Consider the following 17,493-nt stretch of genomic DNA (forward strand, 5'->3'; position numbering starts at 1 on the left):
AAGCTCCTCAATGACTCCCAATACCGGCATAAGCTCCTCAAGGGCTCTCAATACCAACAACGGATCCACAATGTCTACCCATACGGACATCAGCTCCTCAATCACAACCAATACTGGCATAAGCTCTCAATCGCCCCCAGTACTGTCATAAGCTTCTCAATGAACTGCAGTGCTGACATAACATCCTGAATCGCCCCCAATACTGACAGAGGCCCTCAATCACCCCCAATACTGACATAAGCTCCACAATTGGGGCGATACTGTCATAAGCTCCTCAATGGACCCCGATACTGACATAAGATCCTCAATGGTCACCAATATTGACATGAGCGCCTCAATGATCCCCAAAACTGACATAAGCACTGACATACATAAACTCCTCAATCGTCCCCAATACTTACAACAGCTGATCAATGAGCCACAATGCTGACAAAGGCTCCTCAATCGCCCACAATACTGACATATGCTCCTCAATCAACCCTCAAACTGACATAAGCTACTCAATAACCCACAATAATGACACGGGTTCCTCCATCACAACCAATACTATCACAGGCTCTCAATCGCTCTCAATATTGACAAAAGCTCCTGAATAGCCCCCAGTACTGACAAAAGATCCACGATGGACCCCAATAATGACATAAGCTCCTCAAGGGCTCCCAATACCAACATCGGCTCCACAATGTCTCCCAATACTGACATAAGCCCCTCAATCACCACCAATACTGGCATAAGCTCTCAATCGCTGCCCGTACTGTCATAAGCTTCTCAATGACAGCCAATGCAGAAATAGGATCTCAATCGCCCCCCCATACTGACATAGGCCCTCAATCACCCCCAATTCTGACATAAGCTCCTTGTTTACCCCAAGCTGACATAAGCTCCTCAATGCACCCCAATATTGACATAAGATCCTCAAAGGACACCAATACTGACATGAGCCCCTCAATGACTCTCAAAACTGACATTAGGACTGACAGACATAAGCTCTTCAATCGTCCCCAATATTGACATCAGCTGCTCAATGACCCGCAATGCTGACAAAGGCTCCTCAATAGCCGCAAATACTGATATGGGCTCCTCGATCAACCCTCATACTGACATAATCTCCTCAATGACCCCCAATACTGGAAAAAGCTCCTCAAATACCCCCAATAGTGACATAAGCTTCGCAATCACCCCCAATATTAACATAAGCTCCTCAATGACCCCAATACTGACATAAGCTCCTCAATGCCCCCAATACTGACATAAGCTCCACAATGGACCCCAATACTGAGATAGGCTCCTCAATGTCCCAAAATACGGACATAGGCTCCTCAATCGCCCCAATACTGACATAACCTCCTCAATGCCCCCCAGTACTGACATAAGCTCCTACTGACATAAGCGCCTCAATTCCCCCAATACTGACATAAGCTCTGCACTGGCTCCCAATAGTGACATATGCTCTCAATTGCCCCAGGACTGACATAAGCACCGCATTGACCCACAACAGTGTCATTGGCTCTTCAATCGTCCTAAATACTGACATAGGCTCCCAATCACCCTCACTCTGACATAGGCTCCTCAATGGCCCCATTACTAACATAGGTTAATCAATGGACACTGGTAGAGACATAAGCTCCTCAGTCGCCCCCAATACTGACATAAGCTCGTCAATGACAACCAATACTGACATAACTCCTCAATTGCCCCCAATAGTGACATAAGCTCAAACACCCCCAATACTGACATAAGCTGCTCAATGAACCCCAATACTGACATATGCTACTCCATCGCCCCCAATATTGACATAGGCTCCTCAATCACCCCTAATACTAACATAAGTTGCTCAATGACCCCCAAGACTGACATAAGCTCCTCAATAACCCGAATACTGACATAAGATCCTCAATCACCCCAAATACTGACATAAGCTGCTCAATGACCCCACTAATGACATAGGTTCCTCAATCGATCCCAATATTAACAAAGGCTCCTCAATCACCTCCAATATTGATATAATGTACTGAATGGCCCCCAATACTGACATAAGCTCCTAAGTGACACCTAATATGGACAAAAGCTCCTCAATGGCTCCCAATACGGCATAAGCTCCTCAAGGGCTCCCAATGCCAACATCGGCTCCACAATGTCTCCCAATACTGAAATAAGCCCCTCAATCACCACCAATACTGGCATAAGCTCTCAATCGCTGCCAGTACTGTCATAAGCTTCTCGATGACAACCAATACTGGCATAGGATCTCAATCGCCCCCCCATACTTACATAGGCCCTCAATCACCCCCAGTACTGGCATAAGATCCACAATGGCTCCCTATACTGACATAAGCTCCTTGGTTACCCCAAGCTGCCATAAGCTCCTCAATGGACCTCAATATTGACATAAGATCCTCAAAGGACACCAATACTGACATGAGCCCCTCAAAGACTCTCAAAACTGACATTCGGACTGACAGACATAAGCTCTTCAATCGTCCCCAATGTTGACATCAGCTGCTCAAAGACCCGCAATGCCGACAAAGGCTCCTCCTCAAAGCCGTCAATACTGATATGGGCTCCTCGATCAACCCTCATACTGACATAAGCTGCTCAATGACCCCCAATACTGGAAAAAGCTCCTCAAATACCCCCAATAATGACATAAGCTTCTCAATCACCCCCAATATTAACATAAGCTCTTCAATGGCCCCCAATACTGACATAAGCTCCTCAATCGCCCCAATACTGACATAAGCTCCTCAATGGACCACAATACTGACATATGCTACTCAATGTCCCCCAGATAAAAACAAAAAAACTGCGGATGCTGGAAATCCAAAACAAAAACAGAATTACCTGGAAAAACTCAGCAGGTCTGGCAGCATCGGCGGAGAAGAAAAGAGTTGACGTTTCGAGTCCTCATGACCCTTCGAGGGTCATGAGGACTCGAAACGTCAACTCTTTTCTTCTCCGCCGATGCTGCCAGACCTGCTGAGTTTTTCCAGGTAATTCTGTTTTTGTTTTCAATGTCCCCCAGTACTGACATGGGCTCCTCAATGACCCCAATACTGACATAAGCTCCTCAATGCCCCCAATACTGACATAAGCTCCACAATGGACCACAATACTGAGATAGGCTCCTCAATGTCCCCAAATACTGACATAGGCTTCTCAATCGCCCCAATACTGACATAAGCTCCTCAATGCACCCCAGAACTGACATAAGCTCCTAATGACATAAGCTCCTCAATTCCCCCAATACTGACATAAGCTCTGCACTGGCCCCCAATACTGTCATATGCTCTCAATTGCCCCAGTACTGACATAAGCACCGCATTGACCCACAACAGTGTCATTGGCTCTACAATCCCCCCAAATACTGACATAGGCTCCCAATCACCCTCAACTCTGACGTAGGCTCCTCAATAGCCCCAATACTGACATAGGCTAATCAATGGACACTGGTAGAGACATAAGATCCTCAGTCGCCCCCAATACTGACATAAGCTCGTCAATGACAACCAATACTGACATAACTCCTCAATTTGCCCCAATACTGACATAAGCTCAAACACACCCAATACTGACATAAGCTGCTCAATGAACCCCAATACTGACATATGCTACTCCATCGCCCCCAATATTGACATAGGCTCCTCAATCACCCCTAATACTAACATAAGCTCCTCAATGACCCCCAAGACTGACATTAGCTCCTCAATAACCCGAATACTGACATAAGATCCTCAATCACCCCAAATACTGACATAAGCTGCTCAATGACCCCACTAATGACATAGGTTCCTCACTCGACCCCAATATTAAGAAAGGCTCCTCAATCACCTCCAATACTGATATAATGTACTGAATGGCCCCCAATACTGACATAAGCTCCTCAGTGACACCTAATACTGACAAAAGCTCGTCAATGGCTCCCAATACCGGCATATGCTCCTCAAGGGCTCCCAATACCAACATCGGTTCCTCAATGTCTCCCAATACTGACATAAGCTCCTCAATCACCACCAATACTGGCATAAGCTCTCAGTCACCCCCAGTACTCTCATAAGCTTCTCAAAGACAACTAATGCTGACTAAGGATCCTCAATCGCCACAAATACTGACATAGGACCTCAATCACCCCCAGTACTGACATAAGCTCCACATGGCTCCCAATACTGACATAAGCTGCTGAATGACCCCAATAATGACGTAGGTTCCTCAATTTCCCCAATATTGACATAGTCTCCTCAATAACCCCCAATGCTAAACTAATGTCCTGAATGGCCCCCAATACTGACATAAGCTCCTCAGTGAACTCTAATACTGACAAAAGCTCCTCAATGGCTCCCAATACCGGCTTAAGCGCCTCAAGGGCTCCCAATACCAACATCGGCTCCACAATATCTACCCATACGGACATCAGCTCCTCAATCACCACCAATACTGGCATAAGCTCTCAATCGCCCCCGGTACTGTCATAAGCTTCTCAATGAACCGCAGTGCTGACATAATATCCTCAATCACCCCCAATACTGACATAGGCCTTCAATCACCCCCAATAATGACATATGCTACTTAGTTGCCCCAATAATGACTTAAGCTCCTCAATGGCCCCCAATACTGACATAAGCTCCACAATTGGGGCGATACTGTCATAAGCTCCTCAATGGACCCCGATACTGACATAAGATCCTCAATGGTCACCAATATTGTCATGAGAGTCTCAATGATCCCCAAAACTGACATAAGCACTGACAGACATAAGCTGCTCAATCGACCCCAATACTTACAACAGCTGATCAATGAGCCACAATGCTGACAAAGGCTCCTCAATCGCCCACAATACTGACATAGGCTCCTCAATCAACCCTCAAACTGACATAAGCTACTCAATAACCCCCAATAATGACACGGGTTCCTCCATCACAACCAATACTATCACAGGCTCTCAATCACTCTCAATATTGACAAAAGCTCCTGAATAGCCCCCAGTACTGACAAAAGATCCACGATTGACCTCAATAATGACATAAGCTCCTCAAGGGCTCCCAATACCAACATCGGCTCCACAATGTCTCCCAATAATGACATAAGCCCCTCAATCACCACCAATACTGGCATAAGCTCTCAATCGCTGCCAGAACTGTCATAAGCTTCTCAATGACAACCAATGCTGACATAAGCTGATGAATGACCCCAGTAATGACATAGGTTCCTCAATTGCCCCCAATATTGACATAGGCTCCTCAATAACCCCCAATACTAACATAATGTCCTGAATGGCCCCCAATAAAGACATAAGCTCCTCAGTGAACTCTAATACTGACAAAAGCTCCTCAATGGCTCCCAATACCGGCATAAGCTCCTCAAGGGCTCCCAATACCAACATCGGATCCACAATGTCTACCCATACGGACATCAGCTCCTCAATCACCACCACTACTGGCATAAGCTCTCAATCGCCCCCAGTACTGTCATAAGCTTCTCAATGAACCGCAGTGCTGACATAATATCATCAATCGCACCCAATACTGACATAGACCCTCAATCACCCCCAATAATGACATATGCTCCTTAGTTGCCCCAATAATGACTTAAGCTCCTCAATGGCCCCCAGTACTGACATAAGCTCGTCAATGACAACCAATACTGACATAACTCCTCAATTTGCCCCAATACTGACATAAGCTCAAACACACCCAATACTGACATAAGCTGCTCAATGAACCCCAATACTGACATATGCTACTCCATCGCCCCCAATATTGACATAGGCTCCTCAATCACACCTAATACTAACATAAGCTCCTCAATGACCCCCAAGACTGACATTAGCTCCTCAATAACCCGAATACTGACATAAGATCCTCAATCACCCCAAATACTGACTTAAGCTGCTCAATGACCCCACTAATGACATAGGTTCCTCACTCGACCCCAATATTAAGAAAGGCTCCTCAATCACCTCCAATACTGATATAATGTACTGAATGGCCCCCAATACTGACATAAGCTCCTCAGTGACACCTAATACTGACAAAAGCTCGTCAATGGCTCCCAATACCGGCATATGCTCCTCAAGGGCTCCCAATACCAACATCGGTTCCTCAATGTCTCCCAATACTGACATAAGCTCCTCAATCACCACCAATACTGGCATAAGCTCTCAGTCACCCCCAGTACTCTCATAAGCTTCTCAAAGACAACTAATGCTGACTAAGGATCCTCAATCGCCACAAATACTGACATAGGACCTCAATCACCCCCAGTACTGACATAAGCTCCACATGGCTCCCAATACTGACATAAGCTGCTGAATGACCCCAATAATGACGTAGGTTCCTCAATTTCCCCAATATTGACATAGGCTCCTCAATAACCCCCAATGCTAAACTAATGTCCTGAATGGCTCCCAATACTGACATAAGCTCCTCAGTGAACTCTAATACTGACAAAAGCTCCTCAATGGCTCCCAATACCGGCTTAAGCGCCTCAAGGGCTCCCAATACCAACATCGGCTCCACAATATCTACCCATACGGACATCAGCTCCTCAATCACCACCAATACTGGCATAAGCTCTCAATCGCACCCAGTACTGTCATAAGCTTCTCAATGAACCGCAGTGCTGACATAATATCCTCAATCACCCCCAATACTGACATAGGCCTTCAATCACCCCCACTAATGACATATGCTCCTTAGTTGCCCCAATAATGACTTAAGCTCCTCAATGGCCCCCAATACTGACATAAGCTCCACAATCGGGGCGATACTGTCATAAGCTCCTCAATGGACCCCGATACAGACATAAGATCCTCAATGGTCACCAATATTGTCATGAGAGTCTCAATGATCCCCAAAACTGACATAAGCACTGACAGACATAAGCTGCTCAATCGACCCCAATACTTACAACAGCTGATCAATGAGCCACAATGCTGACATAGGCTCCTCAATCAACCCTCAAACTGACATAAGCTACTCAATAACCCCCAATAATGACACGGGTTCCTCCATCACAACCAATACTATCACAGGCTCTCAATCACTCTCAATATTGACAAAAGCTCCTGAATAGCCCCCAGTACTGACAAAAGATCCACGATTGACCTCAATAATGACATAAGCTCCTCAAGGGCTCCCAATACCAACATCGGCTCCACAATGTCTCCCAATAATGACATAAGCCCCTCAATCACCACCAATACTGGCATAAGCTCTCAATCGCTGCCAGTACTGTCATAAGCTTCTCGATGACAACCAATACTGGCATAGGATCTCAATCGCCCCCCATACTGACATAGGCCCTCAATCACCCCCAGTACTGGCATAAGATCCACAATGGCTCCCTATACTGACATAAGCTCCTTGGTTACCCCAAGCTGCCATAAGCTCCTCAATGGACCTCAATATTGACATAAGATCCTCAAAGGACATCAATACTGACATGAGCCCCTCAAAGACTCTCAAAACTGACATTCGGACTGACAGACATAAGCTCTTCAATCGTCCCCAATGTTGACATCAGCTGCTCAAAGACCCGCAATGCCGACAAAAGCTCCTCAATAGCCATCAATACTGATATGGGCTCCTCGATCAACCCTCATACTGACATAAGCTGCATAATGACCCCCAATACTGGAAAAAGCTCCTCAAATACCCCCAATAATGACATAAGCTTCTCAATCACCCCCAATATTAACATAAGCTCTTCAATGGCCCCCAATACTGACATAAGCTCCTCAATCGCCCCAATACTGACGTAAGCTCCTCAATGGACCACAATACTGACATATGCTACTCAATGTCCCCCACTACTGACATGGGCTCCTCAATGACCCCAATACTGACATAAGCTCCTCAATGCCCCCAATACTGACATAAGCTCCACAATGGACCCCAATACTGAGATAGGCTCCTCAATGTCCCCAAATACTGACATAGGCTCCTCAATCGCCCCAATACTGACATAAGCTCCTCAATGCACCCCAGAACTGACATAAGCTCCTACTGACAAAAGCTCCTCAATTCCCCCAATACTGACATAAGCTCTGCACTGGCCCCCAATACTGTCATATGCTCTCAATTGCCCCAGTACTGACATAAGCACCGCATTGACCCACAACAGTGTCATTGGCTCTACAATCCCCCCAAATACTGACATAGGCTCCCAATCACCCTCAACTCTGACATAGGCTCCTCAATAGCCCCAATACTGACATAGGCTAATCAATGGACACTGGTAGAGACATAAGATCCTCAGTCGCCCCCAATACTGACATAAGCTCGTCAATGACAACCAATACTGACATAAGCTCAAACACCCCCAATACTGACATAAGCTGCTCAATGAACACCAATACTGACATATGTTTCTCCATCGCCCCCAATATTGACATAGGCTCCTCAATCACCCCTAATATTAACATAAGCTCCTCAATGACCCCCAAGAATGACATAAGCTCCACAATAACCCGAATACTGACATAAGATCCTCAATCACCCCAAATACTGCCATAAGCTGCTCAATGACCCCACTAATGACATAGTTTCCTCAATCGACCCCAATATTAAGAAAGGCTCCTCAATCACCTCCAATACTGATATAATGTACTGAATGGCCCCCAATACTGACATATGCTCGTCAGTGACACCTAATACTGACAAAAGCTCCTCAATGGCTCCCAATACTGGCATAAGCTCCTCAAGGGCTCCCAATACCAACATCGGTTCCTCAATGTCTCCCAATACTGACATAAGCTCCTCAATCACCACAAATACTGGCATAAGCTCTCAGTCACCCCCAATACTCTCATAAGCTTCTCAAAGACAACTAATGCTGACTAAGGATCCTCAATCGCCACAAATACTGACATAGGACCTCAATCACCGCCAGTACTGACATAAGCTCCTCAAGGGCTCCCAATACCAACATCGGCTCCACAATGTCTCCCAATAATGACATAAGCCCCTCAATCACCACCAATACTGGCATAAGTTCTCAATCGCTGCCAGTACTGTCATAAGCTTCTCAATGACAACCAATGCTGACATAAGCTGCTGAAAGACCCCAGTAATGACATAGGTTCCTCAATTGCCCCCAATATTGACATAGGCTCCTCAATAACCCCCAATACTAACATAATGTCCTGAATGGCCCCCAATAAAGACATAAGCTCCTCAGTGAACTCTAATACTGACAAAAGCTCCTCAATGGCTCCCAAAACCGGCATAAGCTCCTCAAGGGCTCCCAATACCAAAATCGGATCCACAATGTCTACCCATACGGACATCAGCTCCTCAATCACCACCACTACTGGCATAAGCTCTCAATCGCCCCCAGTACTGTCATAAGCTTCTCAATGAACCGCAGTGCTGACATAATATACTCAATCGCACCCAATACTGACATAGGCCCTCAATCACCCCCAATAATGACATATGCTCCTTAGTTGCCCCAATAATGACTTAAGCTCCTCAATGGCCCCCAATACTGACATAAGCTCCACAATTGGGGCGATACTGTCATAAGCTCCTCAATGGACCCCGATACTGACATAAGATCCTCAATGGTCACCAATATTGACATGAGCACCTCAATGATCCCCAAAACTGACATAAGCACTGACAGACATAAGCTCTTCAAACGTCCCCAATACTTACAAAAGCTGATCAATGAGCCACAATGCTGACAAAGGCTCCTCAATCGCCCACAATACTGACATAGGCTCCTCAATTAACCCATCAAACTGACATAAGCTACTCAATAACCCACAATAATGACACGGGTTCCTCCAACATAACCAATACGATCACAGGCTCTCAATCACTCTCAATATTGACAAAAGCTCCTGAATAGCCCCCAGTACTGACAAAAGATCCACGATGGACCCCAATAATGACATAAACTCCTCAAGGGCTCCCAATGCCAACATCGGCTCCACAATGTCTCCCAATACTGAAATAAGCCCCTCAATCACCACCAATACTGGCATAAGCTCTCAATCGCTCCCAGTACTGTCATAAGCTTCTCGATGACAACCAATACTGGCATAGGATCTCAATCGCCCCCCATACTTACATAGGCCCTCAATCACCCCCATTACTGGCATAAGATCCACAATGGCTCCCTATACTGACATAAGCTCCTTGGTTACCCCAAGCTGCCATAAGCTCCGCAATGGACCTCAATATTGACATAAGATCCTCAAAGGACACCAATACTGACATGAGCCCCTCAAAGACTCTCAAAACTGACATTCGGACTGACAGACATAAGCTCTTCAATCGTCCCCAATGTTGACATCAGCTGCTCAAAGACCCGCAATGCTGACAAAGGCTCCTCAATAGCCGTCAATACTGATATGGGCTCCTCGATCAACCCTCATACTGACATAAGCTCCTCAATGACCCCCAGTACTGGAAAAAGCTCCTCAAATACCCCCAATAATGACATAAGCTTCTCAATCACCCCCAATATTAACATAAGGTCTTCCATGGCCCCCAATACTGACATAAGCTCCTCAATCGCCCCAATACTGACATAAGCTCCTCAATGGCCCCCAATACTGACATAAGCTGCTCAATCGCCCCAATACTGACATAAGCTCCTCAATGGACCACAATACTGACATATGCTACTCAATGTCCCCCAGTACTGACATGGGCTCCTCAATGACCCCAATACTGACATAAGCTCCTCAATGCACCCCAGTACTGACATAAGCTCCTACTGACATAAGCTCCTCAATTCCCCCAATACTGACATATGCTCTGCAGGGCCCCCAATACTGGCATATGCTCTCAATTGCCCCAGTACTGACATAAGCACCGCATTGACCCACAACAGTGTCATTGGCTCTTCTATCGCCCCAAATACTGACATAGGCTCCCAATCACTCTCAACTCTGACATAGGCTCTTCAATGGCCCCAATACTGACATAGGCTAATCAATGGACACTGGTAGAGACATAAGCTCCTCAGTCGCCCCCAATACTGACATAAGCTCGTCAATGACAACCAATACTGACATAACTCCTCAATTGCCCCCAATACTGACATAAGCTCAAACACCCCCAATACTGACATAAGCTGCTCAATGAACTCCAATACTGACATATGCTACTCCATCGCCCCCAATATTGACATAGGCTCCTCAATCACCCCTAATATTAACATAAGCTCCTCAATGACCCCTTAGAATGACATAAGCTCCACAATAACCCGAATACTGACATAAGATCCTCATTCACCCCAAATACTGCCATAAGCTGCTCAATGACCCCACTAATGACATAGGTTCCTCAATCGACCCCAATATTAACAAAGGCTCCTCAATTGCCTCCAATACTGATATAATGTACTGAATGGCCCCCAATACTGACATAAGCTCCTCAGTGACACCTAATACTGACAAAAGCTCCTTAATGGCTCCCAATACTGGCATAAGTTCCTCAAGGGCTCCCAATACCAACATCGGTTCCTCAATGTCTCCCAATACTGACATAAGCTCCTAAATCACCACCAATACTGGCATAAGCTCTCAGTCGTCCCCAGTACTCTCATAAGCTTCTCAAAGAAAACTAATGCTGACAAAGGATCCTCAATCGCCCCAAATACTGACATAGGACCTCAATCACCCCCAGTACTGACATAAGCTCCACAATGGCTCCCAATACTGTCATAAGCTGCTGAATGACCCCAATAATGACATAGGTTCCTCAATTGCCCCCAATATTGACATAGGCTCTTCAATAACCCCCAATACTAACATACTGACATAAGCTCCTCAGTGAACTCTAATACTGACAAAAGCTCCTCAATGACTCCCAATACCGGCATAAGCTCCTCAAGGGCTCCCAATACCAACATCGGATCCACAATGTCTACCCATACGGACATCAGCTCCTCAATCACCACCAATACTGGCATAAGCTCTCAATCGCCCCCAGTACTGTCATAAGCTTCTCAATGAACCGCAGTGCTGACATAATATCCTCAATCTCCCCCAATACTGACGTAGGCCCTCAATCACCCCCAATAATGACATATGCTCCTTAGTTGCCCCAATAATGACTTAAGCTACTCATTGGCCCCCAATACTGACATAAGCTCCACAATTGGGGCGATACTGTCATAAGCTCCTCAATGGACCCCGATACTGACATAAGATCCTCAATGGTCACCAATATTGACATGAGCGCCTGAAAGATCCCCAAAACTGACATAAGCACTGACAGACATAAGCAACTCAATCGTCCCCAATACTTACAACAGCTGATCAATGAGCCACAATGCTGACAAAGGCTCTTCATTCGCGCACAATACTGACATAGGCTCCTCAATCAACCTTCAAACTGACATAAGCTACTCATTGACCCCCAATAACGACACAGGTTCCTCAATCACAACCAATACTATCACAGGCTCCCAATCACTCTCAATATTGACAAAAGATCCTGAATAGCCCCCAGTACTGACAAAAGATCCACGATTGACCTCAATAATGACATAAGCTCCTCAAGGGCTCCCAATAACAACATCGGCTCCACAATTTCTCCCAATACTGACATAAGCCCCTCAATCACCACCAATACTGGCATAAGCTCTCAATCGCTGCCAGAACTGTCATAAGCTTCTCAATGACAACCAATGCTGACATAAGCTGCTGAATGACCCAATAATGACATAGGTTCCTCAATTGCCCCCAATATTGACATAGGCTCCTCAATAACCCCCAATACTAACATAATGACCTGAATGGCCCCCAGTAAAGACATAAGCTCCTCAGTGAACTCTAATACTGACAAAAGCTCCTCAATGGCTCTCAATACCGGCATAAGCTCCTCAAGGGCTCCCAATACCAATATCGGATCCACAATGTCTACCCATACGGACATCAGCTCCTCAATCACCACCAATACTGGCATAAGCTCTCAATCACCCCCAGTCCTGTCATAAGCTTCTCAATGAACCGCAGTGCTGACATAATATCCTCAATCGCACCCAATACTGACATAGACCCTCAATCACCCCCAATAATGACATATGCTCCTTAGTTGCCCCAATGATGACTTAAGCTACTCATTGGCCCCCAATACTGACATAAGCTCCACAATTGGGGCGATACTGTCATAAGCTCCTCAATGGACCCCGATACTGACATAAGATCCTCAATGGTCACCAATATTGACATGAGCGCCTGAATGATCCCCAAAACTGACATAAGCACTGACAGACATAAGCAACTCAATCGTCCCCAATACTTACAACAGCTGATCAATGAGCCACAATGCTGACAAAGGCTCTTCATTCGCGCACAATACTGACATAGGCTCCTCAATCAACCTTCAAACTGACATAAGCTACTCATTGACCCCCAATAATGACACAGGTTCCTCAATCACAACCAATACTATCACAGGCTCTCAATCACTCTCAATATTGACAAAAGATCCTGAATAGCCCCCAGTACTGACAAAAGATCCACGATTGACCTCAATAATGACATAAGCTCCTCAAGGGCTCCCAATAACAACATCGGCTCCACAATTTCTCCCAATACTGACATAAGCCCCTCAATCACCACCAATACTGGCATAAGCTCTCAATCGCTGCCAGAACTGTCATAAGCTTCTCAATGACAACCAATGCTGACATAAGCTGCTGAATGACCCAATAATGACATAGGTTCCTCAATTGCCCCCAATATTGACATAGGCTCCTCAATAACCCCCAATACTAACATAATGACCTGAATGGCCCCCAATAAAGACATAAGCTCCTCAGTGAACTCTAATACTGACAAAAGCTCCTCAATGGCTCTCAATAACGGCATAAGCTCCTCAAGGGCTCCCAATACCAATATCGGATCCACAATGTCTACCCATACGGACATCAGCTCCTCAATCTCCACCAATACTGGCATAAGCTCTCAATCAACCCCAGTCCTGTCATAAGCTTCTCAATGAACCGCAGTGCTGACATAATATCCTCAATCGCACCCAATACTGACATAGACCCTCAATCACCCCCAATAATGACATATGCTCCTTAGTTGCCCCAATAATGACTTAAGCTCCTCAATGGCCCCCAATACTGACATAAGCTCCACAATTGGGGCGATACTGTCATAAGCTCCTCAATGGACCCCGATACTGACATAAGATCCCCAATGGTCACCAATATTGACATGAGCACCTCAATAATCCCCAAAACTGACATAAGCACTGACAGACATAAGCTCCTCAATCGTCCCCAATACTTACAACAGCTGATCAATGAGCCACAATGCTGACAAAGGCTCCTCAATCGCCCACAATACTGACATAGGCTCCTCAATTAACCCTCAAACTGACATAAGCTACTCAATAACCCCCAATAATGACACAGGTTCCTCCAACACAACCAATACTATCACAGGCTCTCAATCACTCTCAATATTGACAAAAGCTCCTGAATAGCCCCCAGTACTGACAAAAGATCCACGATGGACCCCAATAATGACATAAGTTCCTCAAGGGCTCCCAATACCAACATCGACTCCACAATGTCTCCCAATACTGAAATAAGCCCCTCAATCACCACCAATACTGGCATAAGCTCTCAATCGCTGCCAGTACTGTCATAAGCTTCTCGATGACAACCAATGCTGACATAGGATCTCAATCGCCCCCCATACTGACATAGGCCCTCAATCACCCCCAGTACTGGCATAAGATCCACAATGGCTCCCAATTCTGACATAAGCTCTTTGGTTACCCCAAACTGACATAAGCTCCTCAATGAACCCCAATATTGACATAAGATCCTCAAAGGACACCAATACTGACATGAGCCCCTCAATGACTCTCAAAACTGACATTAGGACTGACAGACATAAGCTCTTCAATCGTCCCCAATATTGACATCAGCTGCTCAAAGACTCGCAATGCTGACAAAGGCTCCTCAATAGCCGCCAATACTGATATGGGCTCCTCGATCAACCCTCATACTGACATAAGCTCCTCAATGACCCCCAATACTGCAAAAAGCTCCTTAAATACCCCCAATAATGACATAAGCTTCTCAATCACCCCCAATATTAACATAAGCTCTTGAATGGACCACAATACTGACATATGCGCTCAATGTCCCCCAGTACTGACATAAGCTCCACAATGCCCCCAATACTGACATAAGCTCTGCAATGGACCCCAATACTGAGATAGGCTCCTCAATGTCCCCAAATACTGACATAGGCTCCTCAGTCACCCCAATACTGACATAAGCTCCTCAATGCACCCCAGTACTGACATAAGCTCCTACTGACATAAGCTCCTCAATTCCCCCAATACTGACATAAGCTCTGCACTGGCCCCCAATACTGACATATGCTCTCAATTGCCCCAGTACTGACATAAGCACCGCATTGACCCACAACATTGTCATTGGCTCTTCAATCGTCCCAAATACTGACATAGGCTCCCAATCACCCTCAACTCTGACATAGGCTCCTCAATGGCCCCAATACTGACATAGGCTAATCAATGGACACTGGTAGAGACATAAGCTCCTCAGTCGCCCCCAATACTGACATAAGCTCGTCAATGACAACCAATACTGACATAACTCCTCAATTGCCCCCAATACTGACATAAGCTCAAACACCCCCAATACTGACATAAGCTGCTCAATGAACTCCAATACTGACATATGCTACTCCATCGCCCCCAATATTGACATAGGCTCCTCAATCACCCCTAATATTAACATAAGCTCCTCAATGACCCCCAAGAATGACATAAGCTCCACAATAACCCGAATACTGACATAAGATCCTCATTCAACCCAAATACTGACATAAGCTGCTCAATGACCCCACTAATGACATAGGTTCCTCAATCGACCCCAATATTAACAAAGTCTCCTCAATTGCCTCCAATACTGATATAATGTACCGAATGGCCCCCAATACTGACATAAGCTCCTCAGTGACACCTAATACTGACAAAAGCTCCTTAATGGCTCCCAATACTGGCATAAGCTCCTCTAGGGCTCCCAATACCAACATCGGTTCCTCAATGTCTCCCAATACTGACATAAGCTCCTCAATCACCATCAATACTGGCATAAGCTCTCAGTCGCCCCCAGTACTCTCATAAGCTTCTCAAAGAAAACTAATGCTGACAAAGGATCCTCAATCACCCCAAATACTGACATAGGACCTCAATCACCCCCAGTACTGACATAAGCTCCACAATGGCTCCCAATACTGACATAAGCTGCTGAATGACCCCAATAATGACATAGGTTCCTAAATTGCCCCCAATATTAACAAAGTCTCCTCAATTGCCTCCAATACTGATATAATGTACTGAATGGCCCCCAATAATGACATAAGCTCCTCAGTGACACCTAATACTGACAAAAGCTCCTCAATGGCTCCCAATACTGGCATAAGCTCCTCAAGGGCTCCTAATACCAACATCGGATCCACAATGTCTACCCATATGGACATCAGCTCCTCAATCACCACCAATACTGGCATAAGCTCTCAATCGCCCCCAGTACTCTCATAAGCTTCTCAATGAACCGCAGTGCTGACATAATATCCTCAATCGCCCCCAATACTGACTTAGGCCCTCAATCACCCCCAATAATGACATAGGCTCCACAATTGGGGCGATACTGTCATAAGCTCCTCAATGGACCCCGATACTGACATAAGATCCTCAATGGTCACCAATATTGACATGAGCGCTTCAATGATCCCCAAAACTGACATAAGCACTGACAGACATAAGCTCCTCAATCGTCCCCAAAACTTACAACAGCTGATCAATGAGCCACAATGCTGACAAAGGCTCCTCAATCGCCCACAATACTGACATAGGCTCCTCAATTAACCCTCAAACTGACATAAGCTACTCAATAACCCCCAATAATGACACGGGTTCCTCCAACACAACCAATACTATCACAGGCTCTCAATCACTCTCAATATTGACAAAAGATCCACGATGGACCTCAATAATGACATAATTGCCTCAAGGGCTCCCAATACCAACATCGGCTCCACAATGTCTCCCAAATATGAAATAAGCCCCTCAATCACCACCAATACTGGCATAAGCTCTCAATCGCTGCCAGTACTGTCATAAGCTTCTCGATGACAACCAATGCTGACATAGGATCTCTTTCGCCCCCCCATGCTGATATAGGCCCTCAATCACCCCCAGTACTGGCATAAGATCCACAATGGCTCCCAATTCTGACATAAGCTCTTTGGTTACCCCAAACTGACATAAGCTCCTCAATGGACCCCAATATTGACATAAGATCCTCAAAGGACACCAATACTGACATGAGCCCCACAATGACTCTCAAAACTGACATTAGGACTGACAGACATAAGCTCTTCAATCGTCCCCAATATTGACATCAGATGCTCAAAGACCCGCAATGCTGACAAAGGCTCCTCAATAGCCGCCAATAATGATATGGGCTCCTCGATCAACCCTC

Source organism: Carcharodon carcharias, chromosome 8 (genome assembly GCF_017639515.1).
Source record: "Carcharodon carcharias isolate sCarCar2 chromosome 8, sCarCar2.pri, whole genome shotgun sequence".
Taxonomy (NCBI): domain Eukaryota; kingdom Metazoa; phylum Chordata; class Chondrichthyes; order Lamniformes; family Lamnidae; genus Carcharodon; species Carcharodon carcharias.